Raw genomic sequence first — 19215 nt, 5'->3', positions numbered from 1 at the left:
TCATGCTTGCGTAGGTTTCCACCGGGTACTCCGGTTTTCTCCCACCTTACAAAAACATGCATGACAAGTTAATTGAACACACTAAATTGTCCCTCAGTGTGGTTGTTTGTCTCTGTGTGCCCTGCAATTGGTTGGCAACAGGTTCAGGGTGTCCCCCATCTACTGCCCGAAGACAGCTGGGATAGGCTCCAGCACTCATGTGACCCTTGTGGGGACAAGCGGTTCAGATGGGTTGATCAGTAATACTGCCAATACTTCAATGTTGCTGTGAGTCTGCCTTTTGGGAGCCTTCTGACCTCTCATCTTTTCATCCATTTTAAAGGAATTTTTCTTTTAAATGTCACCGTAATGCCACATTTTCCCCGCTTGATGATGACTTTCTGCACTGTGTTCCATGGTATATTTAATGCCTTGGAAACTATTTTGTAACCTTCTCCGGACTGATACCCTTGAACCATAAGATTCCTTCTGATGCCATGAAAGATCTCTGTGGACCAAAGCTTGTACTGTCAGATGTGTCGGCAAAATTGGAATGAAAATCTCACGAGAAGAGCTCAAATTTATTCAGGGTTAATAAATATACTTTGGATGATGGCAGCTGTCGACAGACCTGAATTTGAATGTGATTGGTTAATTCTGAACACACTGTGTACTCTTTTGTCTGTTTTATTTTTTACTTCCATTCTAAAATATGTACTTGGGTTCAATTGAATTTTTCAAGTTGTACATCATATTAATGGAAGAAAAAGATTTGAAATAATTTATCGTGGTCACATTTTTACTTTGTCATTTGAACAGGATATGTCAATATTTCATATCCATTGCAAGTCTTCTCACCTATAACTGAATAGAACCCAAAATAACTTAAATCCTGATATATTGAGCTACTGTATTTGAATTGTTATTATTTTTTAACAAATACTCACCTAAGGTGGCTTCTTAGGAAATGGTATTTATTTGTCAACAAGTCCAAAAGACAATGAGGTTATTAAATAAAACGACTGCAAGCTGCTTTCTCTTTTTGGGTACAGGTGCACAACATAATATACATTTTATTTTTGACAGAAAAGACGATATAAAAGTCGCGGATGGTGTGGTGGTGCACTCACCTGACTTTGGTTCCCACACAGTGACAGTGTGAATGTGGGAGTGATTGGTCGTTTGTCTCTGTATGTGCCCTGCGACTGACTGGCGACCAGTTCGGGGTGTAGTCTGCCTTCCGCCCAAAGTCAGCTGGGATAGGCTCCAACATCTCCCCGTGACCCTGTTGAGCATAAGCGGTGTTGAAAATGGATGGATGGGTGGATGGATGGATGAATGGACGATAGCATACAATGTTAATACACACACACACACACACACACATATATATATATATATATATATATATATATATATATATTTAGGACACAACAACATGAGGGATCTGATTGAACTGAACCAAATCCTCTCAGGATAATCACCCAGTAAGACATCCTGATGAAACTTAAAGGCAAGTTAATTAGTTGAAACAAACCGAAGAGGACAAAGGCGGTACTCCACTAGAAGGAAAAAAAAAAAAAAGCATAAAGTTAAATGCGACAACTCGGTGGTGGTGAGATGATGCTCAAGTCAAGATCTTCATACAGCCATTGTCATTAAACATCATAAAAATCCACAATCAAGCTGCTTTTTTTGCTCTATTTTTCTCCAGTATGTTATTTTGCTGGACCTTGTGATGAGACAAGCTTGCCATACAAATACATAATTATTTTGGTTTTTTCCATGAGGCTTCAGTTAATTTGTGTCAAGTACAGAGATAATTTACATGGTGAATGCCCACCAATGGTTTCCACGAGCTGCTGCAGAGCTAAAGATAGTATCAACAACAGCACAGGCTCATCAGCTCCCTGTCTTCTATGTGCTGGCCTAATAACAAGAAACCGCGAGACTGTGGTCTCATGGCTTGCTGAGCTGTGAAGCATCTTGCACGACATAGATTATGCGTTGAGTAATGCCATGCTGAAAACATCCATTTACATGCAAAAGAGGTGATGTTTGTTGAAAAATGTATGGCACCTTTAGACCACTGGCGCAGGGGGGGAAGAAATGAAGTTTAATTAGGAACATAATATATAAGTGAACAGTGACCAGTATTCATAGTCTTTTAATACTTTGTTATATGTTAAGATTTGATGTGATGGATCAACACAATGGAGTACATAATTGTGAACAGTGATGAGTGGTTCGCATTTCCGCTTCACAGTGCACAGGGGTTTGATTCCGGCTTCAGCCTTCCTGTGTGGAGTTTGCATGTTCTCCCCGTGCCTGCGTGGGTTTTCTCCGGGTAATCCGGTTTCCTCCCACATTCCAAAAACATGCATGGCACATGAATTGAACCCTCTAGACTAGTGTGCCTCGGTGTGAGTGTGAACATGAATGGTTGTTCATCTCTATGTGCCCTGAGATTGGCCGGCAACCAGTTCAGGGTGTGCATCGCCTCCTGCTCGAAGACAGCTGGGATAGGCACCAGCAGCCACGCAGGCACGGGGAGAACATGCAAACTCCACACAGGAAGGCCAGAGCCGGAATCGAACCCTGCACCTCTGCACTGCGAAGCTAACCAGTCAACCACCATGCCGCCTTTGATTGTGGGCCATGTGGTTGCCAGTTCCCTATCCCTGAACTTAATTGTCCTATAGGCACCAATAAAAAATAAAGTATGAGATTGGAAAGGTGGCTTACGTCAAATAAATTCAGAAATAAGAAAACAGTGTTTACTTCATCAGAGGCAGCAATATTAGCTTGAGCAGAAAAACATAAATGAGCACCTATATGTTGTAGCCAGCACATTAATATACTGGACGTAGTCAGTATCAAGTTTGTTTGAAATGTATAATGCCTATAAATAAAAAGACAGCAGTGACACACTGAGCTGATACCTTTTGAGGAGTAGTGCCCCTTAAAGACCTGTTCGACTTTGTGCACTGCACACATGCAGACCGCTTTGATCTACACGAGAACCGCAGATGCAGTTCTAATCATACTACATCAGGGGTCAAGCAGGCATGCGGTCCATGCATGCGCATTAGTTCAGGCATCCCTGTCCTACTCGAACACATTTAATTGAAATGGCAACCCTGCAAAAGTGAAAAGAAACAGAGCCTTTATGTCACTGACATCTGAGGAGGAGGGAAGGCAAAAGTAATTGAACCCCCCCGATTTCCACTGAATGTCAGTAGACGATATGGAGAAATTAGCACACTTGTGCAAGACATGAGGCATTGATGAGGAGAACCGTAATTAATTCTTTTGGGATGACAGCCCCAAAAGCTTGACCACCTCACCCTCATATCCAGCCCCCAACTACATACACACGGGGCTCCGGTTGGTGTGGCTGAAAGGCGCATTTAACCCTTTCATGCACCAATAATGATAACCTGTAACCTGTTAACATGATAAGCTGTCCACTCTAGTAACCGCTGTCCCTGAAGGGGTTAATATGCGTTCAGTTCTGGGTTTCTTAATTGTGCGATTACTCGTACATTTCACTTTCTGGGGCGCCGTACTTATTTACAGCAGCAGAAAATAAATGTACCCAAAGTATGTGACAAACGACGTTTATGCCGCGTGAGCTCAAGTCAACATTCCTCATGGATGTCTTGAAGGTTGTTCACCCAAGCAAAATGTGTTTCTGTAAACTGATTTATTAGTGAACAGAAGTCCCACTAAGAGGTTGTACCTTGATTGATGCTTTTTTGTTTCACTTTACTGGAGCTGTGGAAGGGCGTGGACCTCACAGTGCAGAGGTACCAGGTTCGATTCCAGCTCCGGCCTTCCTGTGTGGAGTTTGCATGTTCTCCCCATGCCTTCGTGGATTTTCTCCGGGTACTTCGGTTTCATCCCACATTCCAAAAACATGCATGGCAGGCTTATTGAACACTTCTAAATTATCCCTCGGTGTGAGTGTGAGCGCGGATGGTTGTTCGTCTATGTGTGATTGGCTGTAAACCATTTCAGGGTGTCCCCCGCCTCCTGCCCGAAGACAGCTGGGATTAGGCTCCAGCACGCCCCGCGACACTTGTGAGGATAAAGCGCATCGGAAAATGGATGCATGGATGAATGAAGCTGTGGAGAACCGAAAGCTCAAGTCACTGATTGCAAGTTTTGGCATAAAAAAAAAAAATATATATATATATATCTTATCTTTAGTCATTTCTCAGTCGGGGCTCTCATAGGTCAAGGTACCGCTGTACCTTGATTTTGTCTTGCACTACTGAATAAGCCTTTCCATCAAGTACCATACACAATGTGCCTTTCCATTTCCACTTTATGCCATACGTTTTGGCACTTCCTGTCAACCAATGACAGTAATTAATTGCAGTCCGGCATAGGGCTTGGAAAGAATTGTCAACAAGTCGACGTTGATTCTCCTCTATGATGTTGAGAGCATCTCGCTAATCACTTTTTTTTTTTGATGGCTTTATTTTGTTTGTTTGTTTGTTTTTGCTTTCAGAGAAGGCAGAACACTTTTGCCAACAGATGAGTTTGTTGAATGAAATTAGTTTAACACCTTAAATGTCTGCTATGATTGAATTCGCAGCTTTGCATTCAATCATGAATGTTCAAAGAGACATGCTCAAACCATACCCAGCACTCACTACAGATCCAAACAAAGCAAACAGCAGGGCTTGAGGAATTTGAATAGCATGTCGTCCGACCACCAACCTTGGCAAGCAACTCATTCGCCGCCAGTGCCGTGTGCAAATCCCTTTTGATGGATAAATTCAAGCTATATACAGCAGCCCGTCATCGTATCATGATGAGTCTGTTTGCAGAGAGAGATTGGATCTGATTGAGAGGAACCTTACACCAGTTCTTTGATGATCTGATGATTTAAGTAGCTACACTAGTAGGCATAATAATGAGAGAATTAGAATATGCATGTCCTGTGCCCAGCGCGGATAGTAGTGAAAGGCAAGACAAAGTCAGCCCTTGCTGCATAATAAATGTTATCTTTTAGAAGTGCACCTCAGACTAATGAGGGGCATTCCGCTGTTAAACTATATCGACAAAGGTCCTGTCCTAAAAAAAAAAAAAAAAAAAAAAAACGGAAAAATTAAGTGATATACGAATGGCCTCTCATTTGGAGCAAGTGCAACTTCAAATGCGGGAGGCTTTTTTGAAGATTTTGGAGTTCTTCAATGGGACTTGTTGAGCATGACAGATATCACTAATGTCGGTGAATGGGTGTCGCCACTGCGGTTCAATTGGATGGGGTTCAGGTCAGGGCCGTCAGTTTCTTTCATGCGAAATGAATCAGTTTTCACTGGAGTTGGTGAGTTGAATCCGCAGAGAGCAGTGCAAAATTGATTGAAAACACGACTATTTGTATGACTCGAAAATATGATTTTGAATGCAGGTCTTGGTGTCTGTTTGGGTTTTTAATTTGAGCTGTGGGAGTCAAGTGTCCCCACTGGTCAGAACAAATGTGCTATCAAGCTCAATATTTTCAGAGGCACATGCAAAACCAGGAAGATCCTTTTTTGTGTTTGTGAGTGTGCGTGCGTACGCATGTGTCTGTTAATTTATTACTCACGGCGTTGCCACACTTTCCCTAAAAGTGTAGCACTCTACTGATTACTTGTTTTAAAAGTAACTTCGTGACTTTGCTAATTGATTTTTTTAAAACTAAGTTAGATTACAAGTTAGTTAAATACTTACATTCAGTGAAGCCCGACAACCCTGCTTTCGATAAAAATGACACCAGGTTTCGCTACTTTATTGGAAGGGCATTTTTTACTCACATTTAAGAATCCATCCATCTATTTCAACACCGCTTATCCTGAAGAGGGTTGTGGGGAGTTGCTGGAACCTACCCCAGCTGACTTCGGGCGGAAGGCAGAGTATACCCTGAACTGGTCCCCAGACACATATAGAGACAAACAACCATTCACGCCCAAATCCACACCATCACTGAGTGGGACCCTATCCCACGCTGCCCGCACTTAAGTCCGGCGAGTGGACCACTTCACCATCAGCGACTTACATTTCAGAAAAAAAAAAAAAATATCAAAAATAAAGAACCTTTTTGACAATGGAATAATTTGAGTGAAAAAAAAGAGTATTTTGTAGATTTCACTTAACATGAATCGGCTACTTGAAAAAAAAACATTCAGGACCTCACTTAACATAAATACTTTTTAAAACAAAATGTAAAATAAAGGCAGGGTTTTTTTTTGTTGTTTTTTTATTTTACCTGACATATTTAACTCTTAATTTTGTAATGGCAGAACTCAACATTCATAATTTACATTGTTGATCAATAAAACGCTATTTTTTTTTGGGGGGGGGGGGTCGCTCCACATACCACCACATGCTGTGTAGGAACCGCAAGGCATTTCCATATACCAGTAGTCAGTGTAAGCAACCCTAATTGTATTCGGCGCCGTACATGTTTCCGTCAACCAAAAGGGCATCCATCAGTGACGGACTGAGAGGTCTGTCGGTACTTGACACGCTTCGTGACCATTACACTGACCGACAAAAACCCACTTCTGTCAGTCGATAGTCCGTCCTTTTTGTTTTGTTTTTTAAGTTTCCCGTCCTTCATCAATCGTCAGCAAAACGGGCGTCTGTCGGTGACGGACCGACACACCTTCCGTCAGTTTTGACAGAATACCCACCTCTGTATACACACAGATTCAGAGAGAGAGAGAGAGAGAGAGAGAGAGAGAGAGAGAGAAAGAGAGAGAGAGAGAGAGAGAGAGAGCGAGAGAGAGAGACAATCTATTACTATGTGCCATGTTTCACTCCATCACACGGACCATAATCTCGAGTGACAGCTATTGATGACCTGCAGTGTGTGACTTGTACGCCAGCAGCTACGTCTCAATTATTACACAGTGTGAAATTGTTACTGTCTGAATCCTGGTTCAACTTTTACAGCTTCATGCCTCTTTGCACTCAGTTTGCAAAGCCCGTCATCAGGCCTTTTGGGAACTCGCTTAAGTACCAAGAGAAATGAAGTTTGTAGCCTCTGGAATTCCATTAAGCATCTTCTGTTTCCAGGATAGACACTGACGTATCCTTGGCAAAGGCTCGCCACCACAACCAAAACAATGAGGAAATCTCTTTGGCTTAGAAACACCCCGCAATGCAGACTGATTCTCTTACCGGGATTTTTCGGATACTATATGGGAGTGTGATGAGCCAATGATGATACAAATGGGGATGATTTGTATATGCAACAGCCATACATTTTATTTAGCCACTTGATAGTGGATGAATTACCCTTCGCGAGGCAAGGAAAGCTTGTACTGTGTAATACCAAGCAAAAATCCTTTTCAGTGTGCTCTACATTGAGTCGGTAAATATGCAAAATATCTACCCAAAGTTCAGTATATGATGTGCAGTGTATGATATACGATATATATATATATATATATATATGTATATATATATATGTATATATATATATATATATATATATATATATATATATATGTCAAGTTTTACCTGACATATTTAACTCGTAATTTTGTAATCGGAAAAGTCAACATTCATCATCTACATTGTTTTTAAGTACAATGATGTGCCCATCACTAATAAAGACAAACGGCGTAGCTTCATTGTTGTTGGGCATATGTGGGCACATACATGCACAGCCTGGCCATGCTTTTGGAGAAACCGAGCAGCCTTGGTTTCCTTCGCGATATTATTTACATCTGCTTAGCAACAAAAATTAATCAGAAGGAATTGAACAGCTCCTGAGACAATACAAGGCGAACAACACAGCACTCCATCGTAAATAAGTCATGCTAGCATGTAGCAGCCGTGGATAAGAACAGCTTGTTCGCATGCGTGTTTCATGCATGTTTCATGCATGCGAACATTCGTGATAGAAATGAGGTTACACTCAAATGTTGCTAGCAGTCTAAAAACTGCAAACTTCCCCTTCAAACTCAAACTACAAAGTTCAGGGTTGTTGACATTCAGGTATTGATTCTTCAGCCGCTTGTAAATATGCTTTGAAATGCGGAGTGAACAAATGAGTAAACAAATTACTCATGTTTTTTAAAATGGGATACATTTGAGTTCAAAACAGAACATGGATTTAGATGTACATTTACTATTAAAATTAATTCACTTAAAGGTACCAATGTTACATTTGCATATGTATAAATATGAATTTGAAAAAAATAATACATTCAAATTTTATTCATATTATCTTATAAATATATTTGTAAAAATTACACTACTTTTTCCCACTGTAATGAAAGCATTTGCAGGGCAATTATGAAACGTGCTGAAGACCTTTTCAAATAAATATCATATTTTACAAATCCAATAGTTTGTAAAAAAGCAATCACTCCAGTCATTGAGATATTACGCAAAGCCACAGAAATTGTAATCATGCTGTTATTAAAGAATAAAAAGAAAACAACTCTTTTGAAGTATGGATACATTTTAATTGACACTCAGATATTAATCTATTTGATGATTATTGAAGTCGGGCTACGAAGGTGTGTAATTATCTTGACTTTATTATAGGCTAACTGTATGAATAAGGTGATTTGGGATTTGACTTAACACAGGACGTGACTTCACATGACGCATATAATGACGCATGTGCAGCTCGAGATGTCAATAAACTGGCCAAATTTGATACATATGAGGTAAGTATTCTTATCTACTTATGTTTCTAGAAAATACATGCGAAAATAAGTGGCACATCATAAGGGAATGCAAAGAAAAGTCATTTTCATGGAGCAAACAGTCTACTTTTTCTTGTTCGTGCCAGAGCAGCATTTATGAGCCTTCACAGTGACACAGTTTAATTTGGACTCTGTTGTCCAGCGGTATGAGACTGTGGCTTCATTTCTTTCAGTGGTATTTTGTGCATTTCAGTGTTTTACCCCAACTGTCGGCTTTGGCAGAGACAGACGTCTGGCAGAGGCAGATTTAAACTAAAGCTGTATTCTTAGCGGAAAGCAGCATTATTCAGAAAGCAAGCACTCCTTGTGGTGAGATATTCCAAAAAATGCCTTGATTTATTTATCTTGGTGGGCTCCTTCGGAATAATGTTTGACCAAAATCAACATAATAGATCCTTGCAGTGCCTCAGTGGCTGTGTGCTTTTATCCCGGCTCATGGTGTGGAACAGCATTGTGTTCTGTGAGGCCACGCGCTCTTACTTGTCCCGAAATTTAATGAGGGAGCAGCTTTGGCCTTCTTTTAAAAAAAAAAAAAAAAAAAAAAAACTCAATATCCTCCCCTCCTGTCGTATCATTTTGTGACATAAATAAAACAAACAAAATGGTCAAAACAAAGCACAACCAGGAAAAACCCATGGCGTCATTCTACAAAAGAGCACATTTCAAAAAGCCAGGAATATTTTCAGATTTTTTGTTTCCTCAAAATTGCTTTGTGGCTAGATAATATGCCACCAGAAAGCTAATTTGAAACTCTTGATTTTCGTTTTTTAGGTGACCCAGAAGAGACAAGTTTGACTCGGATCAAAACAAGAAACGGAATCTGCCTCCTGCTTTCTCATGACCAATATGTGTCTGGATACTTGAGTAGACCAAACAAGTTACGATCACCGTGAGTACCATGAAATCACATTCTTAGGTGCTCTCTCGCTATTTCACTATGTGTTAAAATGCACGCACTCCATCTCGCTAAGAAGTGTCTCAATTTGACGCGACAGCAGCACCCCGTATATTTTCGAACCTGTAAGTGGTTTTGCAGGTGGCCATTTATCAGTCATGGCCAAATGGGTGCATGATATTTTGACAGACTAATGAATATTATCCAATTTCAATATTTCTCAAGCTGTCATGGTGTTGCGTTTGTCCAATTTTTAGCCTTTGTTGACTCATTAGACTTCTGTCAGCTCGTGTTGGTATAATTAACCGTGGTGTCAAATTGCAGCATGAATTCGATACGGGGAAAAGAACACATTTAGTTCTCTGATATGGTAATTTTCCATTTTTATTCCACAAAGTGTCTGATGTTGTCTAACACACCCAAATCTTTTATGATGTATGTATTCTTTTATTACAATTATTGTTTTTGTAATTAGCTTGGTGTTCGGATTTGTAGTGTGATTTTTTTTTTTCATGTGGTCTTTAATAACAGCTTCAGAGTCTTTTTAAATATCATCAAAGTCATTTTATTAACTCACCGTGTACCCTATAATATTATTGAGTGTTACTAATATTGCAAAATATGTCTTTGGGGATCATGTCTTTGCAATGAGTTGAGAAATATTCTTTGGGCCAATACATTTGAGCGCATGGAATATGTGCGTGTTTCATCCCCATCAAACAAAACAAGTTCAACTTCGCTAAAATTTGACATACTTAATCTAATCCTCTTACATGCCATTGTACTTTTGTCTAGCATGATTAAATGATACAAATCAGTGAGCGGGTCAAAAACCCAACACATTCTGATATACAAAGTTGGATTAGGTTCTTAAGCCATCTGCCCACTCTTCCTCGACTCATTCTATTCATCACCCTTTCTGTGAGGAAAATTGGCACCATTTACTGCTGTCACTGCAGGGCTTATTGTCGCCTTTTATTCCGGGGACAAAGCTGCCTTGACATTGAAATGATCCTTGCTTGTTTCAAATTTACTTTCAGGAGGAAGAAGGAAAACAGATAAGCGGTTCGAGTAGGCGGTGGCAAGTAGGTGCCATACCTCAGGGGCGGGAAAAAATGGATTACAATGAGTGGGACAGTTCATGAAAAGATAAAATGCAATCTGCCAGGGAAATTGGGTTGATTTCGTTCAAAAGTGTCAGGTAGGTGTTGAGCGCCTGCAGGTGTTCCCCCTGGGAGTGATCGAATAAAGACTTTGAGAGCTTACCAGAAAGTCAGACAAGACGAGCAACAGCCAAAATATGCTCCTCTAAATTGGAGGTTTAATGAATGTGTTAACCTCTGTCAGACTCAGCTCAACTTTGATATGGCTTTTTCCATTAAAAGAATATTTATTGAATTGATTTGAGAGTCACCTAATACAGATAAAATTATTGGGAAATCAAGCCGTTTGATCGAATGGACAAGGCATTTGCATAAAAACAATTTTTACACTTTTGGAAAGATTTTTCTCCCAGATTTTCCCCCAGCTGTCAGTAGGTGGGGTACACCCTGAAGTGGTTGCCAGCCAATCGCAGGGCACACAAACAACCATTCACACTACACTCACAATCACACCGAGGGACAATTTTGAATGTTCATTCAACCTACCATCTTTTTGCAATGTGGGAGGAAACCGGAATACCCGGAGAAAACCCACACTGGCAAGGGGGGAATGTGCAAACTCCGCAACTATATAGTGACTGTTTAGCAGTATTTTGTTTCTTGAAGATTTTTTTTTTTTTTTTTTGTGGTTTGAAATGTTTTTCCCCCCAATTCATTTCAATGGTCGTCAATTACAAACGGATTCATGGGGCGTTCTGGTCTCTACCTTTCGGGAAAAGTGGAGGTCAACTGTGCATTTCTGTTCCTTCCTCTGCCACGGTATCCAGTTCCCCGCTTTCCATAATCCATACTGCTCCAGTAAATGGGAAAATATTAATCCTGTCAACACTCTTGCACAGTCATAGCAAAAGTAGCTTCACAACTGAAGCTGTACTGTGTTAAAAACAGCGGCTCTACAACCTTGCTTATGTCACTACTGTCCGACACTGCCTCAGCTCTTAATGATAATTATTACAGAGTGCCTATTAAAAGTGTCTACAAATATATTGGACATATAAACATTAACTTGTCAGTTACAAGGTTTTACTAGCTAATGACAGAGTGATTGCACAATGTGCGGTGTGGTCCATCTATGAACACAATATATTCTAATTCATCAACTTGGACAATGAAATGATTGACATTATTGGATTCAAAAAACAAATCAACATACACCACAGAGCAGAGAATTAAAAGACATGTTTGTGTACTAAAAGTCTGTATCTTTGTCAATAATATGAAGTCCATGAGGACGTAGAGCAGGGGTAGGGAACCTTTTTGGCTAAGAGAGCCATGAAAGCAAAATATTTGGAAATGTATTTCAGTGAGAGCCATATAATATATTCATTCATTCATCTTCCGAACCGCTTGATCCTCACTAGGGTCGCGGGGGTGCTGGAGCCCATCCCAGCTGTCTTCGGGCAGTAGGCAGGGGACACCCTGAATCAGTTGCCAGCCAATCGCAGGGCACACAGAGACGAACAACCATCCACGCTCACATTCACACCTAGGGACAATACAGAGTGTTCAATCAGCCTACCAAGCATGTTTTTTTTGGAATGTGGGAGGAAACCGGAGTACCCGGAGAAAACCCACGCAGGCCCGGGGAGAACATGCAAACTCCACACAGGGAGGCCGGAGCTGGAATTGAACCCGGTACCTCTGCACTGTGAAGTCGACGTGCTAACCACTGGACTACCGGGCCGCCTGCCATATAATATACTGTATTTTAAAAGTGAATTCAACATGTCAGTTTAAAAAGCCTCTGAATTAATTCTTTTAAATAATTTGGTTATGATACTCACCATTAATGTGAATGGTTTTCTGTTCCTCACTATTGCTAAAGATCTAGCTTGCACCCTACTCAGTCGCTTGAACGCTTTCTTTCTGGTGTCTCCCGTAGGGTATTTTGATGCGACCGTAGCATGGCGCGTGTCAAAGTTCCGCTTTACATTCGACCGTTTCAGCGATGCAATTTTGTCATTGCAAATTAGACACACCAAAGAACCTGTTCTCTCCACTAAGGCGAATTCTTTGGTCCATTCGTCCTAAAGCGTTCCATACTCATCATCTTTTTTTTTTCTTTTCACCATCTGCTTAGTCGAAGGGTTAGCTTTGAGCTAATAACTGAGCACATTGAGTCAAAAATTGTTTGCCCAGCAATTGCTCCTGCAGCCAACAGCAGCCCTGAACAGGACATTGTCATGATTCGGTTTGGGACCAACAGGTGGCACTGTAAGGCTCTCCCTGCAGCTGCACACCTGTTGGTCATTATGTAATTAGTGCTTTAAAAGGACTCCCAGTCCGAGCACTCATTGTCAGGTCATTGTTGCTGTTCCTTTGCTGCTGTCATGTTTGTTTGTTTTGTCATGTTTCGGTCATGTTTCTGTTGCTATTGTTTTTGAGCTTCTGCTGTGGTTTTTTTTTTTGATACTTTGGATTCGTTTTGTTGTTAGGACTTTGTTTAGGATTTAGTTCTCTGTGTTTTAATACAATTCTTCAAGTACACCCTGCTCCTCCCTCCTGCCTGCTTTTTGGGGGTCCACCACCACCTCGCAAACGTGACAGACATGAGCAGTGAAAAATTGATGGATGGATTAAACAAGTGAAAATATTTTGTTTTATCTGCACGCCAGATGCAATCATCAAAAGAGCCACATTTGGCTCGCGAGCCATAGGTTCCCGACCCATGACGTAGAGCCGTCTCCAACCTTCTTGGAACCCCATAGCCTAATGACATCTTTAAATAAGATCGAAATATATTTTTTTTCTTTTTCTACACACATTTTACTCCGTAGCACTTTGAAGTGCATAAAAGTTTCTCTGGGCCAAAGTAACATGACCTCAGGGGTTTGGGAAATGAACTTGAGATTTACATTACTCAGGACAGCCATTAGAAAACCCCCATGGTGGCACATACACAAGGCTTACTCCCAAGGAACATGCTCTCCTTGAAAGCAAAACATTCCTTTTCAAACTGTTCCGATCATAGATATAACAGATGACACAGTCCATAAAATATCCAAACTAAAAAAAACATACAAAAACCCCCCCAAAAAATAGTGACAAAGATGATGCGTAACGTTACGTGATGTATTTTAACTGTGGCTAACCTTGACAGTGGTCTGTTGTTCCCTCATGGTGTGTTTCATGGGTAATAAAATAAGTGAAAAATAAACAAACTCTTTACAACAGCTTTATTGCTTCTTGGCAGATTCTCAAGGTCACTGAGACTCCCACACATTATCAACATGAGCTGAGAAAAAGAAAGTGGAGGTAGCAATAGTGCAATCATCCAATTGCTTCAACTAGATTTCATTGATGATGCCCAGATGCCTTTCACAAAACTAAATTTGAGGCATTTTTTTTATTCAGTCTTATTTTGTTCTCCTTTTACCTGATCTCTTTCCTAGTTTAGATTTGAAATCTGTTTATGTTTAACGCTGTAACTGCAGGTGTAATCTACAATGTCAATAAGTGAAATGAGGATTTCTCAGTAAATTTCAACATTAAAGTGTACATCTGCCATGATGGCGTGAGCAAGCGATGAAGTAACAAAAGACAAATATGTTGGCAAACTGTTGAGCTGGGCTTCATTGACTTCTTAACAGTTGAATTTAACGGCTCGATAGCCAGCTCAATATTGTCATACACACGCTTCTGTGTTTTGTTCTCGAATGCAGAAGGATGTCACACAGTGCATGCACTTCTCCCACATATATATGTAACGCGCAGATGTGAGACGTGTGTGTGTGTGTGTGTGTGTGTGTGTGTGTGTGTGTGTGTGTGTGTGTGTGTGCGTTCCATCGATCCATTAACAATGATGCACTTTTTCACAGCACACATTTCTATTTGTCTCACCAAGTAGGCATTTGTCACCTGCAATTTTTAAAAACGGTATTTGTGATAAGAAACAAGCATTGAATTCATTTCCAATGCATTTTATGAAGCTAATGGGAATACGTGGAAAATGCAAATTTACCAAAAATATGCAATACAGTAATCAGTATATTGATCCCCATAGACACCCCCCCCCCACCGTGCCCCCAAAAAGTGCTATACCAAAATACATGTTACCATTTTGTCCCAAAAATATCTGTTTTGGGTGTTCAACATGAAATAAAAGTTGAGAGCACAAATCACTGTAGTTAATTACAAAGATGTACTTCAGTACAAAAGCAGTTAAACATAAATAAATAAATAAACATGAACTTGACTTTAGACGCAATGCTTGCCACAGAACCCATCCATCCATTTTCCGATCCTCTTTATCTTCACAATCGTTGCGGGTGGTGCTGAGCCTATCCCACAGCTGTCTTAGGGACACCCTGAACCGGTTGCCAGCCAATCGCAGGGCACACATAGACAAACAACCATCCGTGCTCTGACTCACACCGAGGGACAATTTTGAGTGTTCCCTTCACATGCCATGCATGTTTTTGGAATGTGGGAGGAAACCGGAGTACCCAAAGAAAACTCCACACAGGAAGGCCGGAGCCGGGATCAAACCCACGACCTCCGCACTGTGAGGTTGACGCGCTAACCACTGGAACACCGGGCCACATGCACAGAATCCCTCAGACAAAAATGTAAACAAAAATTCTGGAAGTGCTTTCAACAGGCTACAGCTATAAGAACTCCTAAAAACAGGTCACAGGTCAATTCAAACACGCTAAGCTAGTGAGTGTTGCGCACATTTCCAAGTTCGTATATAAGATGTTTTGATCAACGTGCTCGGATAATAGTGTGGCGTGAAATAGCGTCAGGATGATATCGTGTACCTGGGCTCCAACGTATGCCTTATGCAGCAGTGCTCGAAATCCCTCATTTTCCACAAGAAATAACGACGCAAACCTTGGCAATAAATGCCACGATGGTTCGTAATCCGCTTGGCATTTTCCAATCAGGCTGGCAGCTTTCAAATTGGCTCCTCGATTGTTCTCTGGTCAGTTGCATCACTAGTACCCGCAGCAACAGCAGCCAGCCGTCTCATTAGCGCGATACAGATTACATATACTGTGGCTCATGACGGGTACCACGCTTCTTTCCCTATTATTTAGAAGCTTCTGTGTTACTTTAATTGGCATATTTAAATAATTGAAATATGGATGATGGTGGATCGCTTCAAATTTGTCCATATCAATCACGATGCATCTCAGAATAGGAAATTTCCCCCACCCCTAAAATTGAATTTTACATAATCAGTGTTACAAAAAAAATAACACAAAATACAAACACATCGCACCATCAAAAAGGTTTTTTTTTTTTTTTGCACTGTTGAACATTTGTTGGAGCAGCACCAGTTGCAGTCGACACACTCGCTTGTTCATTAACAGCGGGTGTTCTCGCTTGTTTGTTTGTTTTTTCTTCTCTTACTAAAGGGTGAACAATACGCATATGTCGAACGCAGGTTGTTTGTGGAGTTTAAATTTCTAAATTTTTCAAATAAATAAAAAGAAATGTAATGTAGAGAAAGTGATGAATCTCACACACACACACACACACACACACACACACACACACACACACACACACACACAAATAAAAACAGAAAACTGTGGTCATTTGTATGAAAACTCAGTTACCAGAAATCAGTCATCCCTCAGCTTCCTTGAAAGTATGATATGTGTTATCTGCACTGTTCCCGGCATGCCGACAACTACTGAATGTATGTGTTTCCTATCTGTTAATGCTCTCTGAACCAGCCACCAGCTGCACAACTGACCACGGGTGCAGCGGTGAAGCCTCATGCGCAGCATAATCACCAAGTGTGAATTCGATAAAGACTTCTCTCATGGGCAATAGCAACAGCCTGGTGGAAAATGCTATTACACCTCTGCACAGCGGTTACAGCGTGCGACACGGTTGCAGAAAGATCCTCGTCACTAAGAACCACAGCTTGAAAAGTGAGAGAGGCATAGAAGTGTTTGTGTGGGTTTGGGGTTTGAGTGTGAGGGCATTTTTTTTAACAACTGTCCAGTACAGTATATTCATTGTGACTTTGCGTCGTAACCCTTCTGTAAACAAAAGATGAACATGTGGGGAAATAACTTGCAAACATTCAGCAGGCACAACATTGTGACCACCTGTACAATAGAATGATGCAAGAGCTGCAATCACTCGTCTGCCTTTATAAATATAGTGTAATAAAGTTCAATTTGTTTCAAAAACAGTAAATTAATAACACAAATCACCCCAAATATTGTTTTAAAATCAATTCATGATAATAAGACTTTATTTATTAATTAATCACCTCACATTCATTACTTCTCTCACCAACGTCATGTGTGTTTTAAGTATTTTATATGTCACACCAGACACGGGAGTCATGCACCTTACTTTCTGATATCACGACAAATTAATGAAGTGGACATCTCTGGACAGCCAAAATTTGGACCAAAAGACTGGCGGATTGCTGACTGATAACTGTTCTCCTGGTGGTGATATAAATCATGGGTTCATTTTAATGTAAGGGTCAGTGAGTTGGTCATGGATGATTTTTTTTTTTGGGGAGGTTGACTAACAATTATGCAAAATTAGTGTTTATGTTACACAGTATGCACTAGTATCAGTGCAGTTGGGTTACCTGTGTGCCATTCATCCATCCATCCATCCATCCATCCATCTTCTTCCGCTTATCGGGGGTCGGTTGTGGGGTAATTGGCTTCCGGGCGTATCTTCAGGTGTTCCCAAGCCAACCGGGAAGCATAGTCTCTCCAGCATCTCCTGAGTCATTCTTCTCTTGATGAGAAGTTCCCGGAAAACTTCACCTTGGAGCCATCCTGATCAGATGGCAGAGGCAACTTATCCGGCTCCTTTCATTGTGGAGGAGGAGTGGTTCGACCCTGAGCCCTTTCTGGATAACCAAGCTTCTCATTGTATTTCTAAGGGAGAGACTCTGGAGGAAACTCATTTTGGCCGCTTGCATCGGTGATCTTATTGTTTTCGTCATGACGCACAGGAGGTGACCATGAACAAGGCCCCAAGATACTTGAACTCCTCCACATGGTGCAGGATCTCATTCCTGACCTTGGTGCCTCCCACAGGTGGTGAGCCCATGGTAAGGTTGGGGGGCACATTTCCCCTTGCGGCTGTGCTCGGCCTCATGGGGGCAAGCCCAGCCACCAAATGCTTGCCAGCAAGTCCCATTTACGGGCCTGCATCCAGGCAAGGGAAAACTTTGACACTTTGCCTCAACACCTATTGTGACTCACGTAGTGCATTCTGATATTCGCTTCCTCACAGACGCTGATGTTTATCTTTTGCGATTTCATCAAGACTCGTAGATGGAGTTCTGAACACATGACGTCACAAAACTGAAAAAAAACCTACATTGTGTAGGTCCCAGTTTCCCTAAGTAGCTTTATAGAAAGCTTTATTTTCTGCAAAGACACTATAACGCTATTGAGGTGTCTTCACTAAAGCTTGAAGGACAATAATAAAGATTGAAAAAGATTGTTTACTGTTGTTTGACAGAGATCCGAAATATTTGGTCAGGCATTAAAAATATTTCCTGCGGGTTTGTTGTGTTGTTTTATTCAGTGAGCTTTTTTTTTTTTTTTTTTAGTTATTTTAGTCCTTTTAACCTCAATCAGTTCAAAAACATCGTGTAGAAGTAACGTGAAACAACTCGATGAAAAACAGCTCATAAAAGTGATTTAATGATTACCGTTTGGATTCAGTAGCCACTTGTCCTTGAGATCAAACAATCAAAATGTCTCAGTTCAACAGCATCACGTTTCGTCATTAGATCATCCTTGCTATAATATTCCAGTCAGGGTAGGTCGATGTAGTGTTAGTGTCTCTGAGGTAATCATGCAGTGCATCCTGGGAACGCCGGGATTGACAGCCTAAGAACAGTCAGGGACCCGTTAAAATTGAGGCTTAGATTGTTCTTTTGAAGGGCGCTACTGTCGACAGAAAACCACCAGATGAGCAAGTTATGGCCCACAAATCAAAGTGCTGCACACTGGCTCATCACACTGACATTCTCTGCAAGATCACCGGGGATGAAGGAGGGCGGGTGGGCGTCAAGACTGCGGCAAGTCTGAACGGAGAATTAGGTGCGTTATGATCCCCCTGAGTCAGGTATGAGAGTGTGAGAACGCGTGTAAGAGAAAGCGAGTCGACAAGCAGCAGAAGAAGATGCGATATTGTTATTCCTTGGGAAGGTTAAAAAAAAAAAGGGAAAAAGAATCATGGTTTTGTCATCGTCATTCATGACCAAATCCGTTCACTCAAGGTCACATTTACATGGTTGTGTATCAAAATGAGAGTTTTTATTCCCTGCAGGAAAGAAAAAAAAAAGCACCGTGTATACAAGCCCAATTCCAATGAAGTTAGGACGTTGTGTTAAACATAAACAAAATAAAATAAAATGATTTTCAAAACATGTTCAAACCCATATTTAATTGAATGCACTACAAACACAGTAATTTCATGTTAAAACTGATCAACTTTATTGTTTATAGAAAATTATTAG

General features: G+C 40.8%; 1 protein-coding gene across 3 annotated transcripts in view; it reads left to right on the top strand.

The window, feature by feature from the left end:
* LOC109519540 (leucine-rich repeat and fibronectin type-III domain-containing protein 2) overlaps positions 1 to 19215 on the top strand; it is a 129447-nt gene that overhangs the window by 69526 nt on the left and 40706 nt on the right. For all 3 annotated transcript variants that reach the window (XM_019876130.1, XM_019876128.1, XM_019876127.1), the window contains one exon: positions 9468 to 9585. The gene's annotated coding sequence lies outside the window, so the exon portion shown is untranslated. The remainder of the gene's footprint in view (positions 1 to 9467; positions 9586 to 19215) is intronic.

This window comes from Hippocampus comes, unplaced genomic scaffold (genome assembly GCF_001891065.2).
Source record: "Hippocampus comes isolate QL1 unplaced genomic scaffold, H_comes_QL1_v1.1 scaffold252, whole genome shotgun sequence".
Lineage (NCBI taxonomy): Eukaryota > Metazoa > Chordata > Actinopteri > Syngnathiformes > Syngnathidae > Hippocampus > Hippocampus comes.
This window is presented reverse-complemented; position numbering and strand designations above follow the sequence as displayed.